This window comes from Lathamus discolor, chromosome 1, assembly GCF_037157495.1.
Source record: "Lathamus discolor isolate bLatDis1 chromosome 1, bLatDis1.hap1, whole genome shotgun sequence".
Classification (NCBI taxonomy): Eukaryota; Metazoa; Chordata; class Aves; order Psittaciformes; family Psittacidae; genus Lathamus; species Lathamus discolor.
The window spans coordinates 112,993,491-113,019,846 of NC_088884.1; the positions used below are offsets into that span (position 1 = coordinate 112,993,491).

Below are 26,356 nucleotides of genomic sequence, written 5' to 3' on the forward strand. Positions count from 1 at the left end.
TAATTCCCTGCTTTTACCTGTTGAGTTTCTAAACAGTGCAGTGAGAAAAGATGACCACTTTTGAAAGCCATGGCCCTTTTCCTTTTATAAACCCATAAATATGTGGTTTGCTGAACACCTGGCATGTGAATAGATGTAAAAAGAATACTTGCGTTCCTGGCCTTACAGCAAGCCCTGAAAATCTTGTTTTCTTCGCTTTCTCTCCTTCACCATATGCAGTGTCCAATCATTTTTGCAGTCACTCATTTATTTGAGGGATTTCTTTCCTCTCCTTTCTGTTGTGCTCTTTGCAGAATTTCCTGCAGATAATGTTAACTGTACCTTGTGTCGAAAGAGTGGTGGTTCCCTTCTCAGCATGGAAGCATCTTTTTCTTTGGCCTTTGAGGAAACCTCACGTCTCTTTGGCAGACATAATAGCGCAGTTTGAAAGGCCCTTACATAAGAAATTTGGGCTTGCTTGCATTGGCTACTTAGTTCATGTCCTTCAGAACATCTGCATCTTGCTTACCATTGGGAGGCTTATGATGCCCTTTCTAAGAGGGATGGTTTTGCATCTCAGAGAACAGGCTGTGAAAGCAGGCAAGTGTGTTAATATCTCTGTAGTAAGTAGCTGGGGTTTGAAAGCATGGCAGCAGATGGAAACTCAACTAGGAATGAAAGCCAAAAAGGAATGTGTCTTGCAGCATCCTTGGCTGGAGAGGATTCTTGAAGGCATGCATTACATCAATTTGTCACATGATTAATGGCTGTTGTTCCATCCTAAAATTTAAGACGAGTGAGGTGTTTTCCTGTTTGAATTAGTTCTCTTTGCAGCAATGAGATTTCTGGTGTGTAGCAGTGCTTTCATCTATGCAGTTGTCCTTTTCAAGGAGCCAATAGTTGAAAGTATGATTAATTTATAAGCACATGATCTCCTCTACTTGGGGCGGGTTTTCGTGTTTTGCTTTTATGCTTCCTTTCACTCATGTATATGTGAGACTGACAAAAAGAAATCTGAAGTTTTTGTTATATTGTTTAGAATAAGACTTTTCCCTTGGTTCTACGGTGAAACATCTGAGAAAACCAGTGTGTTTTCTTCAAGGGTTGAACTCAGGGCCCTGGCTGCTGTCCATCAGTGTTCCATGGGACTCTTACCGAAGTTTTGCTGATGGTGGCCTGTTTATCTGACTGTAGATGACTGGCAAAAGGCAATTAGCTGTGGGGCTAAAGGCAGTGCTGAAACACATGCTTCTTCCTTTGGGGCTTTCTGTGAATGCACTGAGATGGCCCATTTCTCCTTCTGAAAAGACCTTTAACATCTGCACTGGAGTGTGGCTCCTGGCTGGCTGCGTGAAAAGGAGAGGAGAGCTTGGGCTGATAAGTGGGCTTAATTTTGTCTATATCCACTGCAGAGGAAGGTTGTTGCTAGGCGTTTGGATGTGTCACTGTGTCAGCAAGGTAGCAGAAATGAGATTAAGTGATAGGCGTTAGCATCCCTGATGTGATGTGTATACATACACACAGCTGACATGGAGCAGTGAATTCAGAGGACAGTCCTGATGATCAGTTAACACGCACTAGAATCTCTTCAAAGAATCAAGTCTGGTCATGTGTTTAGTACCACCTAAATTTACTGTAATATTGAATTATTTAATCTCTATCCTAGAATCATAGAATCATCTGAGGGTTCATTATTGTAGATTATTATTTAATAAAAGAAGTAGTGAGCCATGCTAATCAGATTGCCAGTACCATTATGCCAAGCTCCCTGCAGTCATCTAGTAAAAGGCAGTTTCTGCTTCTCAGATCAGTCTGTCCCACTAGTTCTTGTTTCCTCTGTTGTTGTAGGGTTTTGGTGGTGGTGGGGTTTTTTTGCTTATGTGTAATAACTGATGGTAAGCAATCAGTGTAAGAATTCGAGCTAAACAGCATTTGGGCAAAATTCTTATTGTACTACATTACCCATCAAAATGGTTAATGCCAGTGTTTATATATTGCAGTTTTATTTACCAGCCCAGAGTAAAGATACCCATTTTTTAATCCAAACAATATTTAATCCTTCTAAAAAGAGGATTATGAAGTCTCCTTTTTTACTTTGTGTTGCTCTTGCTTTTGAATGTGGTTTTAAAGTGACTTAGGCCTTTGCTTTCAATATGATAGTGGCCATTCAGGAAGTGGTATTGTATGGTCTGGTGGGTTTGTTCCGAAGGAGAGTGTGATTTGTCGTTTCATATGACTTTCACATCTTTTCTCAGGGTATGAATAGAGGGAGAAAGGAGGAGAATGGAAGATAGAAAGAGATAGCACATGTACCTGATACACAGGTGAATGCTTCTTGAGAAACAACAGAATTTGTGCTTTGAAAGTCACAAAGGACAAGAAAAGCCAGTTCAAGCCTTCATGTTATCTCTGTCTTTGATTTTCAGTAAATAACACTTGTTGGTGATGTTGCACTTATGTAACAAAATAAAGCTAGCGAGTCCAGCCTTAGGAAGAAGACCCTGTCTCCTACCCCTCTGAAGGAGTGGCCCTTGTGTGTCAGCTGAGTCCTGTGAACTTGAAGTTTCTACCAGAGCTGGGACGTTGCTGCCAGCCTGGTTTATGACAGTCTCTATGAGTGTGATCGAACCCTCTAATAGTCTCGAAATTGTTTACTTGTGGTTTTAATTTGTGTCATGATGTGTAGGTGTTCTTTCTGGTTCTATTCTCATTTGTGGCTCTAAGGCTGGAACTTAAGGCATGGTGTTTGGGTAGTAAATGTCTTAGCAGTTCTGCAGGCCATGTGATACTGACTCCTGCAGTCCTGACCGACAGGTCCAAACAGCAGGTGTGGAAGAAAGGGGGAAAAAAAAGCCAAGTGTCATGGTTTAAGACCAGCTGGTAACTCTGCACAGCCATATAGGCATGGGCACAGCTGGCTTTGTTATGTTGCGTGACTGCAAAAAGCATTGGCACCTAAGAAGAATTAGGGGGAGGGTAGACCTGTCTTGTAATGCCCTGTAAAAGCAATTTATATATCTGCAGTTCCATCTTCTGTTTCCTATAGTATGATTATAGCTTGCTGTGCATAGATGCTTTTTCATGCTGACATTAGGTACTGGAGGTTAACTACCTTTGTGGCTTGTAAATAGCTATGTGAATTACAGGTTTCTTACCTAGAGTTTCAGAAATGATGCAGTGCTACCTCTTACAGGCTTTATCCTGATGATAAGTCCTTGTTAAGGCATGTATTGAGGGGAGGATAACCCAGCAATTTTGCAATGACTGCTTGATTGTATTGTCTGCTTTCAGTGAACACAGTTGTGTGATCTGATTTTTCTTTTGTTGTTTGGATACAATTGGCATCTCAATCAAAGACAGGACGCTAAGGGCAATGTTGGTCGCAGATTGCAGAGTTAGGGCACAAAGGTGTATAAGTTGGAGTTTGGCTATCGGGCTGGTCCATTACAGAGCTGGCTACAGCATTCCTGCTAAGTGTGAAATGATTTCCCTTTCAGTGGGTAGCAGGAGAGAAGCGAGGAAGTTGGTCAGAAAGAAGAGGGGAGCCAGGAAAGAACAGTGAACATGTGTGGTGGCTGATAGCTTGTCTTGCAGAATTGTCTGCTCCATTCTCTCCAGATGCAAGTGCAGCTGCCATTCTGCATGTGCAGATGTTGATGATGGCTCTGAGGAAGGGCATCAGCAACAGAAAAGGCTGCTAAGTTACATCTTTCCAAGACGGAATTTAGCACTGGGGTTAACAGGTAAGTCCAGGAGAATATCACAGGATACCGTAACTTAGGATAAAGATCTTTCTTTGTAATGTTGTGGTCAATTTGTTCTAGGGCTGACAGGCTGCATCAGAGCTTGGATGTAGGCTGGGAGCCTTAGGTAATCTGGCCATCACTGAGGTCACCAGGCTTGCGATTCTCACCAAAACTCTGTCACCCTTGTAACACTAAGATGAGGTGGCCAGAGCACTGCTGAAGGAAGTGCCTCTTTCCAAAAGGCTTGGAGGTTGATCAAGAGACAAATTGTACATAATATTTTCATTAATTACCCTGGCATAAGGGAGTGGGCGCATACTAACAAGTTTTGCTGAGGACACTTTGTGGGAGGCACTGTCCAATAAAGAAGGGCTGGAAACGAGGGAAGAACTGGAATGTGTTAAAGGTCGCAGTAGTAGAAATGGGATAAAATCCTTAGTTTTGTATGTGGAGCTGCTTGTCTGTGGAGGATAAAGTCCTGGCTTTGATAGTTAATTGCTGAATGGCTGTAAGTGTTAAAAAGACAAGTTCCATGCTGTCTGAAAAGGCATTTCTAATAAACACAGAGAAGTGCTGAGCTGATTTTCATCAGTGTGTGGTTCAAAACCCTGGTGGTGAAACTTGTACGGAAGAGCACAAGTATTTCTGATTGTTTGCGTTCAAGATGAAATTAAACAGAAGTGGGTATAGAGAAAGTGCACCAAGGATGAAGGGTGCAGCAGTGGTAGAAGGGGCCACACTAAAAACAAAAGGTTGAAGGGAAAAAAACTAGAGGAAAAATGGCCAGTTTTCTGTCAAAGTCATTGTCGGTACAAGAAAGGATGGTCACCTATTAACAAAGATAAGAAGTCAGCTGGGAAGAAAACTTCTTCATCTTCAGAGTAAAAATGTTCTGGAAGGGTTCCACTAGAATTAGTAAGGACAAAAAGGGAATTAACTTGAACTGGGGTTTTTTGTTGTGTTTCGGGTTTGCTTTGTTTTGAAGGGTTCATAAGCAGAACTACCAGGATGTGAGGACTGTGGGATTTGATCCCCCTTCAATCCTGTATTGCAGGCCTCTAAAAGTCATAATAAAGTGTTTATGTCTGATTAAAGGTGGGGGCATCTTTTATTTTCAAATATTTAATCTGTATATGTGCTTGTAACTTGAACTACTACTTCTGTAGGAAAAAGCATCTGAATTCTGGTGATAGACATAGATCAACTGACACGTTCTCAGTGCACAAATGAACTCTTTCTGTAGTTTGGTATCACTGAAAGGTCTTTAGGTTATTTTCCTCTGAGGGCTGCAGAAAGCAATCTTAGGGCAGAAGTACCTACATGGTTTTTTTTTTTTTAATGCATGACACAGAATTCTGGTTGGTTTCTTTTAAGTTTTAAAAGAACTGACTGTCAAAAAAGAAAATCAAAATATTAAAAAAAAATAATTAAGGCAGTATATGTAGATTATAAGAAATAAATTCAAAAGTCCATCCTTTCAATAGCTATAAAATATCTTTAGAATAGGGTGAGGAAAGGACCTGTTGAAGAACAGCCAATCTTGAAAGCAAAGAAAATTTGCTTCAGTATCCTGAAGATGAGGAAGCATATGTCTGTTTTTATAACCACTTCCAGTTGTAGGTGCTGGTGGAAATTGGTGCTTCTGCCTGATTTACAGGGGTTCACTGGACACAGAGCAGAATTAGGAAGAAAAATAGAAGAGTGAGAGCTTTCTGCTTCATTAAATAGTGTTCAGCTGCTTGGCATGCTTAAGAAGTTTGAAATTTTATTCTATTGTAAATTTTAGTTAAGCCATTGGAGGCAATACAGCAGAAGTCCAAAAGGGGTTTTGTCAGGTTTTGCAGCACGGAGGCTGTAAATATCAGAGCAGATATAGCTTGCTACACTTAATCTTTGCAGTATAGTATTGGTACAAGGGACAGGGACATTAACTTATGACATCTGGGATAACTTTAGCCGTACAGTCATCTTTAGGCTTCATTACCTCATTCCAATTTCACTTGTGTAGTACAAACTAGGGAGCCCCCACTAGTGCGATTAAAATTACAGCATAGGCAAGGTACACATCTGTGCCTGAGCTTGTAATTCTGAGAACTGTGATTTAAATAGAGAGCCAAAAAAAAAAAGGACACGAGCATACAAACTAGGTGTGAATTTATAGTTCCCCTGCTGCCCCTGAAGTCTTGCTGCCTGTCTGGGCCTCTCCCCCAGGCAGAGCCAGCAGCATAGGCTGATTGTCAGTGCAACCCAGACATCTTGCAGCTGGCTCTTCATTAGGTTTGTCTCATTATATGAGCTCCTGAACTGAAACCCTGGGTTATTTTGCCGAGTTGCTGATTATGTAGTTTGGCACATGAGGTTGCTGGGGGCTGTGCTTGAATTCACCCCATCCCTTATGTTCTGGTTTTTTGTGTTGTTTTGTTTGGTTCACTTTTTTCCCTTGATAGCTTTCATTAGCCTTATGTATCTCAAATTGATATGCAGAGTTGATAAGACTTTAAGAGGAGTGCAACTCCTGTAAAAAAGATTGTTATGATGTCCCACTTGAGCATGTGGACCTACTTGTGCCTTGTACTGCATGCCTTGGAAAAACCCCTAGGGAAAGTAAGCAGCTCTGTGTTTGCATCCTGGTGTGAGAGAGAGTGCAAGGCTTCAGCACGAAGCCATATTTGAAGCAGAAGGAAAACAGAACATTACTCTGAAAATCTTACAGTCCATCCTTTGTACTGTATGTGGCAAGATTCCTGTTGGCAATACCTATCCAGTGAAGGAGTACTAGTGCATTGTCAGCAGAAGAGCAGAGCAGCCTGAATGTTGTAAGTCACCAGCATTTGGCACCCGTGACATGGCTGAGTAGGCCAGATAACTGGAGTGGGCACTCTGCAAATTGAGCCCATGTAGTAATGCTGGCAGCCAAACCTCTATCTCATCACTTAAGAATATAGAGCGTGCTGGAAAGAGGAGGCTGAGCTGGGGGTACAGGAGAACCTGTTGGGAACATCCATCTGTTCTCCCTGCTTATGAGGTTACATGCCTGTGATTTCTTGGCTGGAGAAACTTGACTAAATAAATAAATATATAGGGGGGAAGAAAGCTTCTGTGACTAATAACAACAATTTGTGCTAGGAGGCAATGCTATCAATTTGGGAGTTTAAGAAAAAAAGACTTATTTCTTGTGGATCACTCGGCATCTGTGTGAAGTGATTTTTGGTTTTTTTTCCCATTAAGATATTTTAACACTTTGGTATCTTATTCAAACCAATAATTGTATTTTTTGGTTCTGCTAATGCACTTGCTGTTACAGCCATAATCTTCCCAGATGGGAAATGCAGTGCTATTAACATAACCTCCTGCTGAGGATATAAACCTTGCTATTACACGTTGGAGGACTGAATTACAGGGAGCTGAATTGAAGAAGACATAGATTCATTGCTGCAAGTGTGCTGTGCTCTTTTTTTGGTTTAGTACCATATGTCTGCCATGAACTAGAAGGATTCAGAGTTGGCCTAGCTGGAAAGGTAGTCAGCTTTCTGCAACCCATAGAGAAGTAAGTATTAAGTAAATTGCAGCTATATTAGCTGATTCGGTGAGCTCAGTAAGATGGAAAATAGAGGAGAAACTTCATTGTAAGCTTGCTTACTTTCAAGTGACAGTAATTACTTTTAATTTATAGTAGTGAGAAGATGGACACTGGTATTTCTGAAGCATTTTAATTAGTTTTATAAGGTTTCCAAAGTCATTGCATGTTTCTAGACTTTGTCAAAAAGTTCATGAAAACAAATTTGAATTATTTTCTCCTCTTGCAACACTCAGCAGCATAAGGTCACAGCAACTTTTTTTACACTAGCATTAGGAAAGAAGAAACATTTTCTTTGGAACTTAAACTTTCCTTGTCACTTATGGTGGCCTGACTAATCATCTGCTTGGAGGCATGAGGCAACATGCTGTCTTTTGTGACCTTTTGTTGATTTTTCTAGCTTTTGTTTTGGAAAGCCAGCAGAGCCTACCCAGCCCTCTTTATGAGCGCATCCAGGAGTGATTTGTTGCATGAAGAAGTGGGTTATGTCTTAGAAGTGAACACGGATTTGCTAAAATTGCTTTATGCTTCTGGGGATTTATATTTATTTAGGGAATATCTTCAGGTGAGGAATAGCACAAGTTATTTGCAGCTCTTGTTTTTCTTGTGATGTAGTACAGTTTATTATATAATAATTTGTGTTGTGTTAATGTCTCTGTGTTTTGGTATGATCCAGTCGATGAAGATGTCAGTATCTGTTGCATCTGGTGACTTAATTTCCTTTCCTGAGAAAGTACATAAGCAGTACTCTTGACGAATAAACTGCTGCTGCATACCATGCAGTTATTTCACTTGTAGGCAAGTGCAAAGGAATGAATGCCTCCAGAAACACATTGGAGGCATTTAATTATCAGAACCATTTGTTATTATTTCATTTGCTGTTAAGCAAGAAACAGCAAGGGAAAAAAAAAAAAAAAAAGAAAAAAAGCCAAAATCCTCCAGGGAAACCAAAAGCGTTTTAGATGTGTTTTGTGGTTGATGTTTCATGCTTGTTAACTCCAGGATTTGGTTTCAAAGCCCTTTTAATAGAGATGCTAATGGGATTCTTCTGCATCTTAGAGAATGTGTGATAAGAGATTTTTGTGTGAGAGCAGTGTGAGCTGCAAAGGGCAACATTCAGTAACATTGCCCAGTTTCCATAAAGCTGGTGTTACTGGGGTAGTATTTCATAAGAGAGAGGGGCATAGCTTACATTCTTGCTTGGTGTTTGACAGTTTGCTGGCAGTCTGCTCTGGACCATTTGCTTAAACTTGTTTGTTCTTTAAAAGGCAAAGTATGGGTGGGAATGGAACCAGAATATTCCCCCTCACCAAACTCTCCAGCTAGGTGCTTCCCTCAGCATGGCTGCCCTCACCTGTTGAGAGAAAGCTCGCACCTGCAAACCTTTTTCTTCCTACCTGCAGTTGCAGTGATGTGCTGTAAAGAAACCAGAAGTCACTGGCTAAGCAGATTGGCTTGACTGCAGAGCCTGGAGCTTCATGTGGGCTAATTTACCTTGGTTGTTGGGGAGTTTCCCTACTCCTGCAGGTCAGCTGCTGTAGATCTCTAATATGGCTTGGATGTCCATCCATGGACTACAGTGTCTGAGGCACAATGGACAAGCAAAGGTGATTTGAGGTGAAGGTTACTCCCTAGGAACTGTCCATTCAGTTGTACAGTCTCCTGGTCTGTCTTCAGTTTGTAACAGCTCATCCCGGCTAATGCTTAATCCACATACTTAATCCTACGTGAATGATGCCACTGATGATAAAGCTTTACTTAACGAAAAATAAAGTCTGACCTTATGGGTTTTTCATTTCATATCTGTAGATGTTGTTTCTTGTAGTGTCTCAGGTCCTTTGGGGAGTTTTAGTCATCCTCAGTATAATCATTACTATTCCAAGTAAAGTAATGTGGCTGTCCTAAAGTTTGTTTGCTGTGCTGTGCGGCAGATTTTATTTTGAGCTGTGGACTTCTGCTCTCTAAACAAAAGTTGATTTAAGTGACTGTGGGCTTGGATTTAGTAGATTTGTTTATCTTCATTTTATTCTCTTTTGTTGTCACCTTGCCATAGGTAAACCATTAAGGTGAACAGGTAAAGCGAAGCATAAAGATCTAATGGCACGTGTTGGAAATTAGTTGTAAAAATAGGTTGTAGTCTGATTGTCTTCCTTAGTTCTTGTTCATGCCCTGGCAATTTGCAAGCAGGTTTTGTTTCGATCTTGTGATTTCTGGTTTACATTGTTTCTTTTCAACTGGGAATGCTGTAAATCCTTTTCAAATAATTTGTCTCTCATATGTGCTCTCATGCCTGTAGTATTAACATCAGGCATGCTCTCTGTACAGCTAATACAGCAGGAACTGTTTCCCCCAGATGTGCAGGGAAACAGAATTAGGTTTGAATGGAAAAATCGAATAAAGCCAAAATGAGAAGGAGAGAGGAAAAACTGGCTTGAGTTTCTGAGGGTGAGGGTTTAGCATATTGTGTTGTAGGCTTAAAAACCGCATAATTTAGTGACTAATGTAACTGTGGCTACTGAGCATAGCATGATGCCGACCCCTGCACACTATTGACGCTTTCCTTTGCAGTCCTTAAACACAAATTTTCAGTGCTGTCAGCAGATAGTACCTTTATTATAAAATAGCCACCTAACATTTGACAGCTGTTCTGCATTGTGACTACAATGCATTAAGAGACTAATGGCACAAAACCTTTCTAAAGAAGTATTTTTGTTTTTTAAATGAAGCTGTTCTTCAGTGGTACCTGAACCTACTGGCTGGCTGTTCTGGTTCTTGCTCAGCCCGGCAGCATGGGGCAGGATGACCTGGCTCCACAGCAGATGGTGCAGTGCCATCGTTAATGTATAATCGGTGATGCTAAGTATGCATAAAGCTAGTAAAAGTGGGAATGATGCCTTTCTGATGGTGAGGCCATCGTGCTGACTCTTACACGGGATGCTTGACTCATACCAAATTAGCCTGAGCTGATGCATCTGCTCTTGATAGGTAGAGTACAAAAATTGGAGGACACCAGCAGAGTTTAAAGGCTTGGAGAGATGATTAAACTTTAATGCTGTTTTGCAGCCTCATACATGTTGGTTTTGTGTTATGAGGCTGCCACTTCCCATTTTATTTTCCTGATGTTTTTCAGTGGAAACAACCACATGCCTCTCTTGGTTTTCCAGTTTTTCTTTATTTATTTTTGTTCCTTCTGAGTGCCGAAAATTACCATTCTGTGTGCAGAATGAGCGATCTGTTTGTGACAGAAGTTTAGGGGACAGGTAAAGTGACCTTCTCCAGCTCATAAGGTGCTCCTCTTGCACCTAGTGCTTTCCTCTCTTCTCCCATCATTTACTTTATTTCTTCGGTTTGAGGAATGTATCCTTCAGCAATTCCAAAAGTGAATTTTCAGTTTTTAGAGGCTTAGTGAATTAAAATATAATTTAAAAGCCAAGATGCACACTTGTAAAACACAGAAAGCTATTTCATACAAATGATAACAAAGACTTCATGCTCATTAGCAACTCAAACTGTGTCAGCTAATAATCAATATCAGGATGCTGCACATAAGTGTAAAACTGAAGTGAGGCTACAGGAAGTAGAAACAGTCTTTTTAAGTTATCCAATAGACTCTTTTACTGTTGTGATTTACAATGGAAAAATTTCTTGATATCCCAGCAAACTGAAGTAGCAAAAGAGGCCAGTGCTGTCTGTTTCTTTTACTAAAGTTTTGATTCAACAGAAAAGCTGAGTTTTGCAGCCTACCACGTGCTTGCATTGTCATTAATTGAGTTTTAAATGTTGCAGCCTGTTTCCTGCTGTACTAATGACTTATATCTTTCTAGCTAATGAACCTGGATCATTAGAGCATCCATGTTCAAGGGCTGCCTTAACAAACACAGCCGTCCTGCAGTCAGCTGAGGAGTGATGGTTCTTAACCCTTTTACTTAAAAAGGAACTTCCCAGAAATACTGGAACACCTTCCACTAGACCAGGCTGCTCAAAGCCCACTCCAACCTGGCCTTGAACACTGCCAGGGACGGGCAGCCAGAGCTTCTCTGGGCAACCTGTGCCAGGGCCTCACCACCCTCATAGTGAAGAATTTCTTCCTAATGTCTAGTCTAAATCTCCCTTCTTTCAGTTTAAAGACATTCCCCTTTTCCTATCACTGCATACCCTTGTAAAGGTAAACCTGTGAGTACCAAAAGCACTGAGAAAACAAGAAGTACTTATTTGGTGGTTGGTTTTGTGGGGTTATTTTTCCTCTTTGCAAATATTTCTGGAGGTGTTTTGTTGTGGTTTTTTTTTCCGGAGAGACAATAGTCTGTACATGAGATCTATATGAGTCAGTTTGTAAATGGATAAAGATTTTAGTCTGAAAGGACTGCAGAATGCTAATGGGTTGCTTGAGTATAAACTGCCCACCAATTTCTTTAAATGGCAAAAATTATGTTCTTTATTTGAGGTTGTTTTATATAAGATAGCTATTTGTATTCAGTTATATGCAGCGAGCCAGCCAAGGAACAATCTCAAGGAGTACAGTGAATATTAAGAATCGTTGATCCAATGGAAATCATACTTGATCCTTATCGTTTACCCATTGTACTGATGAATCACTAAGTGCAATTTAAATAGTTTGGGCTTAGCAGAGATATGAATACCTGTGATAGAACGTCACTGTAACAAATTCGCAGGGAAAAAACTGAAAACTGCTTTCTTGACTTTTGCAAGGCTTGTGCCTGGTGCAGAAACCTTGCTAGACTGCAGAAGTCTGTTGCAGCTTTGTTTTTCTAATTGCCTTATTGCTGCTGTTTGTTTGTAGGGTTAGATCAGTGAAGGGCTCAAAGAAGTCCTGAGACCTACCCTGCTGAAACTCAGGAGTGGAAGTAGCTCCTTGCTTGGCTTGGAAGGGGCAGCTCAGACTCTCCTTACATTAGGGGAGGATCTTGTAGACCCTTCCCAGATCCTAGGATCCACCTCTAGCTGGTACTTAGTTTGTTAGTCCTTTGTGGAACAGTGATGTTCACAGTGAGTTTCTAATGCTCAGTCCTCTAAGAGAAATTGTAGAAACAGCTGCACCATTTTAGATCTTTATGTGGTCCAGTTCCTTTAAGCAAAGCTGAGCAGGTATTTGGAATTAATCAAGACTACTTTTTTCGTGCCTTTTGTACTTTAATAATTCTGAACTAAGTATGAGCGATTATGAAAAGTGTCTGTATGTTCACTTTTGTAGTCTCAATAAGGTGCTGTTCCACAGAACGTATACTTATCCTCCATGTCAGTATTTTTGTACCTAACTGGCTGTTTGTTATATAGGGGTTTACTTTCTTTGTGGAAAACTCCAATATTTCCTAGCTCTACATGCATTCATTTGAATTAGAGGACGTATATTTTTGGATTGTATTTTTGAATTGCGTATTTACTCAAGACTGCACAAAAAAGGGGAAAACAGATTGAAAACCTGTTCTTTTCAACTTCTGATTTTTCACAGCAGATTCATCAGCACTACTTCCTGTGATGCATGGATATCCCTGCTTCTCTTGGACACTGAAAAGGCAGACCCACAATAACTTTCTTTTGTGGGTGATGATTTTCTGAAACCTGATTACCTTACTTGTATGTTTTCTGAAGATAAGATCCTATCTGTACTGACTCATATTTTTAGTCACGATGATGTGTCCTTTTCCTCTTTTATAAGAATATTCTGTTGATTTGTTGGCCTTTTTTTCTTCTGGTCACAAGCTTTTCAGCTTTCTAGCAGGCTATTTATGGTAGACCATTGTCAGTTGAAGGTCTTTGAATTTTCTCTACGAAGTTCAGTAATGTAAATATTTCAATTTGAAATATATACATATATATATATATACAAGAAAATAATACAACATTTTCAATGAAAATACAGGTTATAAAACTTTTGGAGCACATGAAGACTTTTGAGTGTAAGAAATACAGCTTATGATCCAAGAGGTATTATTTTTCTTACTTGACCAGGTGAAGGAGGCTAAAAAAGAGACTGCCAAACAATTTCTACAGTTTCAGTTAAGCACAGGCAAGCTTTAACAAAAGTATGAATACATTGGGATTGTATTATTTCTATGTGTCTGAAAGGTTTCTGCCTTGCAATCAATTCAAATAACCATGCTATTGCAATCCAGAGACAGTAACAAGCAGCCTGAAAAATGACTGAAGTGAAAATAGTGCTTTTTTTTTTTTCCCTAGCACATGTTTTTCACTTGACAGGAATAAATCCATGAGAGAACCATTTCCTTTGAATTGCTGGACTGCTGAGAACTAAATTTGACCAATCAGTTGTCCTAACCAACACAAGGGAGAAGCAGTAGCAGCAGCAATCTGTGCTTCGTAAAGGAATCTATAATGAAGGCAAAAGATTTTGTTTCATAAAATCAAGGCAGCGTGTTCTTGGGAATAACCTCTCACTTGCTTGCAAGAAAGAAATAGAATAACCAGAAATATGCACAAAACAAAGGCTACAAATTCCATCATGTAAATGTGTCTTCAGTGTAGAGGATAGCAGGTCAGCTATTCTGTAAAGGAGCAATTTAGTTTAGCTGCCTACAGATTATAGAAAATAATATACTAGAAAATAAACTAGACATTAACAAAGGAATGAATGAAATAGTAAATAAAGAAAAGCTGAATGGACCCACTTTTTGTAGTGAAGGTCTATTGAACTCAGGTTTGGGTTATGAATTCTTGCCAGGGGAATGGTGGTAGTATCAGCTCTCGGACGATAACTACCAGTTTTGACTCTCTTGAAAACTTACCTTACTTCTTTTTTTATTAGCAACAATGCAAATTCTAAGCTCATGGAGGTATCAGTTGACACATAAAGGCTTATAAACCAAGGGTAGATGCAGAGGAAAAAAATATTGTTGCTCAAAAAAAGGCAAGGAGTCTTGTGTGTTGCTGTTTTCCTTACGAATGACAGCCATTTTATTGCAAGAAAATCTGTAAAAATGCTGGTTTAGTGCATTTGCCCATAATGTGTGAGAATATTTTCTTTCCTAGTGAAGGATTTCATTGTTCTAGTGAAGGATTATGGTCAGAGTGTCCCCCATAGTTGCCTTGATAAGGGCCTGTGGTTTTAAGCACTTTCTTGGGTTTCTGCTTGACTTTGACCAGTGATTGCACAGCTTCATTAAGCAGAAGCATGTACTGTCGAGGTCAGCTTGTCACCAATCCGCATGGATGGAACCTTGCAGCCTGTAAGAGGTAGTAGGAAGTGGCATTTCTGTCTGAAATCTAGTGTTAATGAGGAGTCACAAACGCCCCAGAGGTTAATAACACTCTAGATAAAAAGTTTCAAGTCAAAGGAGTACTCTGTAGCTGTGAGCGCATCCAAGTGTTTCCTTTTTCCAAGTATTTTTTCACCAAAACCATTTTTGTGGTCCTTGTTTTATACAGCTTTGAGCTGAATTTAAAGCTGCAGGAAGTGCCCACTAAGCAAAGGAAGAGATGAAAAAAAAAAAACCAAAAGAAATGCAATTGTTCTAATATCATGAAAAGGATTTAAATTTTTCAAGACAAAAGTAAACTAAACTGTGTCTGGATTTGGGGTTAGTACTGTAGTAGTTGTAACTGGAAAGAACATTTTCTGGAATGAATTAAACTGATAATGTATTTGATCTTAGTCAAAAGTAGATAATGTTCTTTCTGAAAAATGAGTCATTCTGCAGAGCAAGAAAGTTAGAGGGAAGTTCTGAAAGAAGGGCTTAGCTTCTTCAGTAACTGCATGAACATAGTGTTGTGTTAAAATATATCACCAGTACCCAACTTGAATGGAATAGAAACGGTAATTGTAATCTTTTAGTGCCCCATTAAAGCATTATTTTGCTGTATGGTCTGACAGGGTATTGTTACATTGTACTATTTAAAAGAGTATCTGCATTGTGGTCTAAACTAATGATCACTGCTCTGGTTATCCCAGTGTGTTGTGGAACTACAGCTGATATTAGCCCACTTGGGCTTCTCCTTCTAAAATGCAATTTGCCTTTTTTGCACTGGAAGTAAATACTCATTAGCATTACTCTGCTCCTTAAATACATCATGTCTTACAGAGCTGGAATATTGTGCTTGTATCTGGTAGTGGTTCACACACCAGCCTCCTAAGAGCAGCAAGCACAAGGGACATAGTTTCAGAAGTTACTTCAGTTATTAAAAATAAAATAAAATAAGTTTTTTTACCCTTTTCTGACACTTTTTTGGTGATTCTGTCAACTTATTGTAAAATCTAACAGATAGGTTGGACTTTCTCCTTGAACTAGGAGGACTTGAAGTTTAGACTGTTTATGCTGTCCCAGTGCTGAGAGAAGAGCTATGGTGTTAATACAAACAGGTAACTTTGGAGAAAGAGTTCAGTGGGTATTTCCCATTTTTTTGAGAATAGTCAAGAAACTTTACTTGCACTGCAGATGAAATACTGATTTACTTGTCAAGCAGCTTTTTCTTGGTCAACGTGACTTCACAAAAATGCAAAATTAGGAAGTAACTTGCTTATCTGCTTTATAGCAGTTTGGAAATCCCTGTAACAGAAGGTCTGTAACCACAGAAGACCAGCTTGTGTTAACTGAGAGCAGCAGGACCAAATTTGGCTTAAGCAACTGATTGAAGTCAGTGCTAGTAGTTACTCAGTGAAGCTGTGTATTTTCAGATCTTTGAAGTCAAGGACTAAGTAGGAAGAAAATGGACGTTGTATAACAGTAGGTGAGCCCCCAAGCATGTATACATTGAGCATTACGGTAGCATGCAAAGCCAGGAACTTATCTTTAAAGTCACATCAGATACAAAGCTTCAGTTCATTTTGTACAAGCAGTCTTTTGGTACAGCCATACAGGTATGGCTACTCTGCCATCAGAAACAGCATGGTTTTGCATTAAAGATGATAATTGTCTCTTCTGGTGTATGGTCCCATAACATCCTGCTGATGGGACCTGCTCCTTTTATGTTTAGGTTTGGAATTGCTCTCTCAGAAAAGATCTTGTGTTTGAGGAAATCAGTTGCTGGTCTCAGCTCTTGTATTTTCTGTTAAAACACATCCTTATTAATGTTGTTGCTTTAAGAGGAAACACATTGTATTTTCAGATACTTCTTTCATTATACATGCTGGATTTAAATGGATGTACATTATATGTTAAAACAAAATTTTATAAGGTCACATAAACAGCTGCATATTTAGATTAGATACATGTCCAGGATTCTGATGTTCCATTTCCTTTGAAACCAGAAAGTCTGGGAAGTGCGGTCGAAGAAGTAGTCATATAGCTCCAATCAGAATTAATGAACTCTGTGGCTAGATCCTCTGAACTTCCTAAAAATCTAGTCTTCGCAATATAGAAAGCTGACTTGGGAGTTCATTTGATATCTGTATATGTAGCTTCTTATTAAAATCCCAAGTCTGTGAAATTATTTTTCTCATCTGGAACTGTAGCTGGAGTATTTTCAGCCTCTGTGTATCCTGATTGCGTGATCTGCTCTTGTATGATCCGTTTGGCTGAGGCTGATTCCAGTGGAGGCCTTTATCCCTCAAGTGCAAAAAATAAGGTGATAGAGATCCTTGGACAGAGATATTGAATTCACATACACTTAATTCATGTATCAAATTTAACCTGATCAAATGTCAGTGAAATCCTCTTTGGCTGATTGGTAAGATATTAAACATTTTTCTACCTCCCCTTAGAATGTTTGGTCTGTAACTCTATTAAAAATGTATCTGACAACTCTGTATTAGAAATCTGAAAGATGTCATATTTGAGATTACTGATAGACTACAAACCTGAAGAGTACCATAAATGCCAATTCAGCGTAACAGATTTTTTTTCCCATTTTTTTTATCTGATGTTCTCTTTGCAAGCTCTTTTCTGAGGGTGACCTTTTCTTCTTACCTCTGTTTCTGAACAGCAATACTGTTACCTCCCAAACCAACTTACTGCATGTGATGTAGTTAGTGGCTGTCTGCCAGAAGAATATTTATTCTCTGTTCCTCCATTCCTCTGACTTTGGTTTTTGGGGGTTTTGACTCCCCAGCCAGGCACTGGGGAGAAAAAAAAATCTCTACATTTTAGGAAAGACTGGCTGGATTGCTTGAGGAGCAAGGTGCAGGAGCTAGCCCAAATCTGCCTGGGTGCCACCCCTAATGCTACCCAGAGTCCTCCCTAAATTATGTACACTCCTTATATGTCTGATGGGAAGGTTATACAAAGGTTTTCTCTGGAACAAGATGATCTTTAAGGTCTCTTCTAACCCAAACCATACTATGATTCACATTGGTTTAGGGTCAGCATATGAATTTAACCACCTACTCAATATCATGTTAGGTGTATATTTTCAGTAAGAGGAAATGAATGTGGTCAATTGCTCCTTGCACTGGCTCCCCTAACTGTCATGTGAGCTTTTACCAGGACATAAAATTACTACGGAAAGCTCTTTTAAAAGCACTTTCCTCAACAGTTTCATTTTTCACCAACAAGTAGAGTTGTATAAAAACTTGGTTATGGAATTTAGATTATATAATTTTAAAGAGTCATCTTATGTGGCTTGAGTTGCAATTGGGAAACTTGCATGCTATTTGCTTTCTTTATATCTATATACTCGCATGTGAACAACTCTACTATAGGGTTAGATTAAAATAATAACTCAAGGCCATTAAAAATGTGGGTGCAAAAGCTGCAGGTAAAGCTCAGTAGGTCTTCACTGCTGGTTCTTTTCACTCATGGCTCTGAATATAGACCATAAAGCCCAAATGCTGAACTTCAGAGAATTTCTTTGCAGCTGTTGTACTGGCTTCTTCCACTCGGGCTGTGTGCAAATATCCGTGTTGATACTGCTGGCTGCTCATTAGGATTTTTAGAAATAATATTTTGTTTTCCTTTAACATCTGTTCCTGGGAAATACAGGCAGAGTGCTTTAGATCCAGAGGTAATGAACAAATGCATTTGACTCAAGCAAATGTTTGTTTTGTGCTGATAAGACAAATTGTTGTGCTGCAGGAAGGAGGATGCTTTTTGTTATAGAGCCATGCTTCTGAATCTTAGTAAAACACTGATTGGGGGTGGGATGGAGCATAAAGCAGGTCTGTAATGGCACAGAATGAGGAAACTGTGGCAACAGATGTTATCCACAGGTGAAAATGGAAAATATATGTTACAAGCCAAAGTGTACATCCCTTTTTATATGGTTAGGTTTTTAGATGCAGGGTATTCATATACTGAAACTTGACATGCTAATGGTGCTACCCATAATATCTTGTAAATTGCTGGGTGCTTGGAAGGCAATTGGAATGCAGTCTATTAGGGTAATACTGCTCTAAAATTCTACAGTAAGAAGAACAAATAAAGATACTATCCATAAAGCACTTGTAAATAGCAAGGGCTTCCTTGGGTTTTACATAACTATCATTCATGTAATACCAGTGCCTTTGTTTTAACTTTACTGAGATTGAGATTTGTACTCCTCAGAGAAATATTAACTACAAGGAGACTTGATCCTACGACTTGAATTAAATCATCAACAGCAACAATAAAAATCACATTAAATTGTGAAGGATCAGCTACAAACTACTTATAGCAGCAAATTGATGACTCTGGAGAAATATTGTATAGCAAAAAACTAATGGGGATCTCTTCAATCAGATTAGTGAGAAAGATGTAACACTGGGTAATTCTAATAGTGAACCTATAACCTGTATGTTATATATTGCAGTCCAACTTATGCAAATAAAAACTATTTCCAGAATAAACCACAGCATTGAATTTTATGCTCTTTTCTATGGAGCTGAGCATATTTGAACTTCTCCCCTTCAAAAGCTTTTCCATTTTGCCTTGTTTCACCTTCCCTGAATTTCCTGGAGCATCATGTATAAATCCAGGCTGTGCTTGCTTCTTGTGCATAACTTTCCTTCCTCATTGAAAGGACTCTCTTCCTCTGGTGCATTGAATTGAACGGAGCAATACGAGGATGTGGTGTTCCCTCTTTGGCTGTTGCTGCCCTCTTACTGACCAAACATGTGACCTTATGAATTATTGAACTTCCCAAGGCCTTTGTTTTTTGCATTTGTAAAACTGAAGATAAAGAGTATTTCCCTATTGCTATAAATAACCTTGATCTAAGGATATGAGCTGGAAATCCTGACCCATGCACCAGTGAAGCACTTTCCTCACAAATAAAGATGGAGTTATTTGTGGAATAATCATTGCTCCCTGATACTGAGGGTGCATTAACAGGAGATAATGACAGCGCATTTGTTTTTCCATTTGCTATGAAGGATGCTCTGGGGCAGCTTGAAGCTATGAAGAATGCTTGGAGAGGTAAAAGGGGAAGAGCTGGATCTTTATTTGATATGTACAGGAGTGAATGCTGGTTTACTCCCATCCTGTTTCATTTCTCTACCTGTGACCTGGTTCAGCATCTTCTGGTATATGTGATGAGAGCACCTTTCCTGTTGATCTTGGAAGAAAATCTGTAATGCAATCTCTAGATCACCATCCCATTTATACTACATCTCTGCCATGTTGCTTTGACCTGGAGCTGAAAGTTTCATTTGGCACCTCACTGCTGTGACCCCCATTTACTCTACTGAAAAATTCAGCTAGGTTAGGAACATGGAGGGAAAGATTTTTTTCTCTGCTGGTGCAGGTTTTACAGCACTTGGTAGAGGTTGTTTCCTAAGATACTATTGCTTCTATTATCTCATATATACAAGGGTGCTTCTCTTCTGGCCAGGCGCACGTACATGGCTTTTATTTTGCTTTGAGACACTGCAAATAATTTTGTGATACAAAAAGTAATTTTGTGGATCTATTTTTAAAACCTTTATGCTGAAGATACCTTTGTAGCCTTAACATCTTGAAGGGCTTACTGCCACATGGTTTAAGGGTGGTTTTTTTGCTTCTTCCTTCACCTGAGAATATTAATGGCTGTTGTCCTGAAGGTAGTTTCTGATGTCATGTTTTCCTTTCCCCACTCTTTTTCACTCTACCTCTTCAAATCAAGTGTCATTAATTTGTTCTAGCCTTCAGGGGATGGTGGGAGAAAACCGGCTCCTATTACAAGGAGTCGGCGTGGGTTGATCTTTACAGACACTAGCATTTTAAGTGCTGGCAGAGCAGAACACAGTAGAGACTCCTCATGTGTTGCACAGAAAACAGCTTTTCCCAAGATGATACTTTTTTTGGTTTTTTTCTCAGTACAAAGGAGGTAAGTGGCAACCAAACAATAGTGTCAAAGGTTGTGTTGATGGTCCATTTGTGGTTTCCTTTGCTGTACCTTTATGTCTAATGGTTTCTGGCTTTATGTTTGGTGAAGCAGGCCTCTTTATGAAATACACGATTGCAGTTTTTTGTTAATGTCAGTTCATTCTGGTAGTATAAACTCATCAAATTGCATGCAGTGATTGAAGGGAAAAGATAGATGAAAGCCTATTATAATCATGTTAGATAACCAAATATGAATATGAATGAGATCATGCTTCTTTTAGAAATACAGAGCTGTGTTGTTCAGTACACTTAGTATAGCAAACGTTCCTATGAAAGCCCATTACGTTGAGTCTAGTAGATGTTTTCTTAGCATAATAAGTTACCTAGTGAGCTGTCTAAATGATTCTGACTTTAATTTCGGTAAGTAATGAAGTCTGCAAATTCTTTAAACATCTTGCTTCTAAACTGAAACAAAACTGCATGACTACAAAAAAAATGTATAACTTTAACCACCGAGTTTGTGTCTTCAGTAACAATTTAGTGAGAAGCTACAAATAAAAACTTTTGGAGTTTCTTCTTGTATTTTGTATTTCTCCTTCCCCCTTGTTCTCCAAAAAGTAAGGCAGAAAATTGCTCAATCTTTAGCAATTAAAAGAAAAAAAACCAACACAACAAAACAAAACAAACAGCCGACAACATGGAATGGAAATATGGCATTTTGAACATTTCATACTGCTGTGCAAAATGTAATGTTCCTCAGAAACATGTACACTTGGAAGCAAAGCTCATTCAAGCTCAAAGATTTGTGTAATCAAAGACATGTGACTTATACATGACTTTGCTCTTAAATCTTCGGAAAAATGAGATCCTTCTGGTTAATAGTTGAGCCCTTCAGGAGCAATGCAGTACTTTTTCTTGAAGCACCTAAGAATTTCATGCATATAGCTCTTGCATGTGTTTTCCCTCATATTTATCAGTTGGCTAAGGAAGCCCATTCTTTGACTTTTCAGCTGCAGAAGTTCACCTAGTTGGTTTTGCTTTGCCTTTTTGTATCCACTGTTGCTTGTAAGTACTCCTTCCTCACTTGGCTTCTTCACTGAGCCTTTGGTCACCCTTCATTGCTCCAAACTACTTCTCTGGAGAAATGATAGGGACATACTTCTCATTGGAGTGAAGCACAGCCTCTTGGAGCTCAGTGCAAAGACATCCCTAGCTCAGTGAATGTAAAGAACAAGTTGTCAAGTGATGGATAATATTCCCTACAGTGTTGGTATCTTCTTTAAAAGGTGTCTTTTCTGCGTTATTGTTAATTGTCGCACATGTATGAGTTTGCAGATGTTGCTTCTTAAGCTGATGATGGAGTGAATACCTGTTTCTAATCCCAGATAATATTTGAAGATGGGAATATAATCTTGTGATACATGGGATTCAGATTCTCTTGAACCAGTAATAATATTTTGTTCTCAGATTACAGTTCTACGCCAATTAAGTGCGTGTATATATACATATGATAAATGACAAAATAAGTGCAGCAAATTGACTGTTGCAGATAGAGAAAAATTGAATATTAATATACTACAAATACAAATTTTGTTCTTATTATCCATCTGGAATTGGAAACCACGCAGAATAATCTCTGGACTGAGTTTGTATGTAGTGAAGAGCAGTTAGTTATCCAAAGGAAGGTGTCTGAAAAGCATTTTCAGACTTATTTGCACCAATAACCGCTGAGTCCAAATCACTGCTCTACCACTCTTACTCTGTAAGATGGCAACACCACTGCTAAGCTTTGGGTTTCTTTCACTGCAAATACAATTTGGACTTAATGGTTCCTGTTTCAATATTGCTTGTTCCTTTGACTTAAATCAGAGGGAGGGACATCCTCTTAGTCAAGCCATCAGAAACATTATTTAATTTGTATTAGTATGACAATTTCTAAAAACAAATACATTAAGAAAAATTCCCTTTTCTCCCTCATGTCCAATTTTTATTTTCATAATGGTATTTTGTAGACAATTGCATTGGGAAAGTTCTGGTGCTGTAGCGTAAGGCGGTGTAGTTTGGTTAAAGTACCCATTATAAGAAGCAGGAAAAGCTGCTCAGAAACACGATTTTTCAGTAATTGCATGGGCAGGCCTGTGAACTTGAATCTTTTAGAGAGGCCCATGTCTTCTCCGAAAACCTCCTCGACAGAGGGAAATTTCTAAGGAGTCCACAACCAGCGTTTCTTAAACCTTCTGACTGCACCAGTGGAATTCAATAGGAGATCAGTTTAAAACAGCTTAAAAAAAATGTCTTTACATAGTGTGTTGTGCAGTTCTGGAGCTTGCTGCCCTGACAGGTCAGGTAGGTAGATGCTATTGAAAAGCTCAGACAAACTCACAGGCATCAAGTCTGATGCCTGAATTCTTATCTGGAAACTGTAACTCAGTGGAAACACTGTTGTTTTTGCTGAGCTGGCAATTTAAGGATATAAAGAAAGTTGAAAAGCACTGTATAAATTAAGCAGTCTTTTGGGGGCTGGAGGGGGGCGAGGAAATGCAAATGCTGTCAAATTATTTACTTGTCATAAATTGATGAGTATGTAAATGCCATGACTTGATGGCACTTTTGGGAAACCAGTGACATAGGAAAATATGTGAATTCCTAATAGAAGATATACCACCCGGTATTCCTCCTTCTGATAAATTTTTGTCATCTGCTTTTAACGTTAATCCCACACACATACAAACTGTGTTTTATGTTCCCCGTGTTCGTGCTTTAAATCCATAAGTATGCTGATCCTGGAGATCTTCATTAAGAATTGAGTTTCTTGCTTCACTGTCCTGGGTTCTGTTTTGTTGTTATTTGGTGGAAAATTGTTAATATCTCTTTGAACATACTGTTTGACAGCAAATGCTCCAGTACCCAAAGAGGGCCTGCACAAGTATAAAAAAAGGACATTTTGCACAAAATTAAGAGGCATGATAGATACAATGGTAATGCTTGTGCAAGAGTAAACATGAATATATAATAAGTGTGCTTTAAAAGTTTTTCTCTGTAATATGAAGGGGGAAGGTAAGTGAACTGGAAAAGCTTTGTAGAGGCAGCATGAAACCCGTTCTTTACACTTGTGGTGGGACAGTGCTGCATCTTTGTGATGGGAAGCTGCAAGACAGAGTGTGAAGGGAATGGCAGAATTATTGGCTGATGGATGTTTCTGCCTTTATGACTGAAGACATAATGCTGGATCTCTTCTGCCCCAACATAATGAAAGATAAAACATTGACCTGGCTGCCTGAGAAATCTTCCAGTTTGGAGTAGTGTAAGAATTTAGAGTTGAAAAAGAAAGATGGCGGATCTATAGCTTTAGAAGTAGTTGTGTTTACACTGTAAATGGAGTGTGATACTGTGCACATACAAAATTGCCCTTTAATTTGTTTGTAAACAAGGCCACCATCAAAATTTGAGTCCACAGGTTTTATACTGTAAGAATGGTTCAGGTCTATGCACATAGACCTGCAAAGTGTAAGATCTTTAAGCTATTCCAGGCAAAATACTAATTGAAATACCTAAATGCAATATTGTAGTCTTTCAGTAGGAATTCTGAGATCTGACCATAATAAATTAAGTCTCAATGTTAACTGTTAATTTGAGTGTCTTCCTCCCACTGTTTTTACCCTGCTGATTTTAAGCTTCTCTTTTGGAACTAATTTAATTGGCAGGGGTTTTTAATTACTTTTTTTCTGGGTATGTTTCTGCATCTGTTATGAAGTACAGAAAGAGCAGCCTACTGTTTGCAAAGTGCCTGGAGTATCCACTGAGTATCAGTTCTCAAGTCCTGTTTGAACTTTGCAAGTCATGGGATTGCAGAGCTCTGGGCTTTTTGTTTCTGTCCTCCTCACTCGTTTCTTCTCCACTTCTCTGACTTGTGACAAATTCATGGACATACAACTATTTGAAGGCAGCCTTCTAACCTCCCTGGTTTCTCTGTAACAGCCTCAGTGTATTTACCTGTTCACACATGTCAGTGTAACAAAAACCCCAAGTCATGTTTCTTTGTGCTGTAGTGGAAGAGCAAACGTTAAATCCATTTAAAAGACTTTCAGTCTTGTTCAGCTCTGGGATTTTGCAGTTGGAGCAAATGGGGGCGGGCGATAATTGGTAGAGCCGTACAGTTATATAACGAAAATCTTTCTTGCTGGAAGTTAGGAGAGCAGATTGCTTGGCCATCAATATGCAACACGTGTTTTTAATCTTCCCACAGTGTCCATGCAGAGGAGTTCAGTCAAGCACTGTATGTTGGTTTGGTAGATTACTGTGTTCAAATAAAAATGCTATCAACAGATTTCCTTAGGGGTACAAATGTTGGGGTTTTTTTTAGGGAAATAGAGGTGGCGTTACACCACTTGAGGATTTAAATAGTATTTATTCTGCATGGTTAATAGCAGATATTATTCTTAGATAGAAATTATGACTGTTGATAGCTTTCAATATGAAGGTTGTCATCTAAAACACTTGTGGGGGTGATCAACTAGGAAAAAGAGATTATACAATCTAACAGTGGTGATAACATTACTGCATGCTATTTTGTGGGGAAAATACCCTGTTGTTATCACAGAAGAATGCTGGGATAGCCAGCACTCTCGTACATTGTGTCACCAATTTCACATAAATACAGAGGAAAGCAGTGACTGGCACATCCGTGGTTTTCTCTGTACCTGGATGAGGTGGGCGGTTGGTTGGTTTTGGTTTTAGTTTTTTGCATGAAATGATAATATTGATGCTATTGTTAGTGTATTCATCCAGAGAAAAGCGATCCAAGTAAAAAATATGAGATACTGGCCTGAGATGAAAAACAATAACATACAAATGCTGTACTGAGAGTTGGATTTGGTGTTTCAGTTTTTCTATATAGTTCTTCTATATCTATGTGGACATGCAACTTCAGTTTCTCTATGGCATGTGGCAGATGTGAGGTTTATTTATCTGTGATGGAGCAAGACCTTTACATCAGAGAGAGGATCTTAAGTCTACTGGAGCTGTGCTGCTGTTGCAAGATGTCATCTGTCTTGGACCCTGGTTTATTCATAAACTGAATAAACTGGTTTGTTCAGTTTCTTTGTAATCACCCTCCCAGTTTGAAAATCAGAAATCTTTTAATTTTTTCCCCCTTTTTTTTTTTTTTTTTTTTTGGTGAGTCATTGAAATGAGAACCACTCTAAAATCACCTCAGTAACAGTCAGGGCTGTTACCTTTTCTTTGCTAAAGGATTATTGCCAGAAAAGACCTGAACTGTGGTGGTGGTGGCAGTAAGTTCTCTTCTTCCCTAGGGTAGAGGAAACAAAGCAAAGCAAAACAAAGCAGCTTTTGGCACAGCACTGTTAGTTAAGCTTCCATGGAGTCCTCCAAAAGCATCACCTACCTTCTTGCAGGTGCTTAAAATCTCCCACCACAGCAAGTTTGCAATTTTGTAAGATAGCTGAGCCAATCTCTTTAACTCCAAGACACAGGAAGCGGTATCCCCACTCATCCCCAGCTGCACATCTCTCGTGCTCAGTTATGTTGATTGGGGTTGCTCTTGCTAGGGAAAGCCCTGATTAGATTGACTTCATTGCAACGCAGTGAAACAGATCATAATTACATGAGGGTAAATAAAATGGTAGAGGTTAAAGCATGAAAAACAAGTGTCCTCTTGTGTAAGGCATGCTTTGGGAAAGCAAGCAGGCTGTTTTCCTATACAGAAACTAGAAGTCAGAAATTTGTCAGTTTAACCAGTGGCATGCACAGGGTAGGCACACTTTGTGTTGTATGGAAAGCCTATTAGGCTTTGTTTGAGTTTAAGACTAGGAGAAATAGAGGAGTAATGTCAAAAAAAGAGTAAC

The 26,356-nt window shown here is 39.1% G+C and overlaps 1 protein-coding gene across 1 annotated transcript in view; it reads left to right on the forward strand.

Moving 5' to 3' along the window:
* The window catches only part of PPP3CA (protein phosphatase 3 catalytic subunit alpha), a 189,475-nt gene that overhangs the window by 103,588 nt on the left and 59,531 nt on the right, over positions 1 to 26,356 (forward strand). The gene's annotated exons all lie outside the window — the stretch shown is intronic.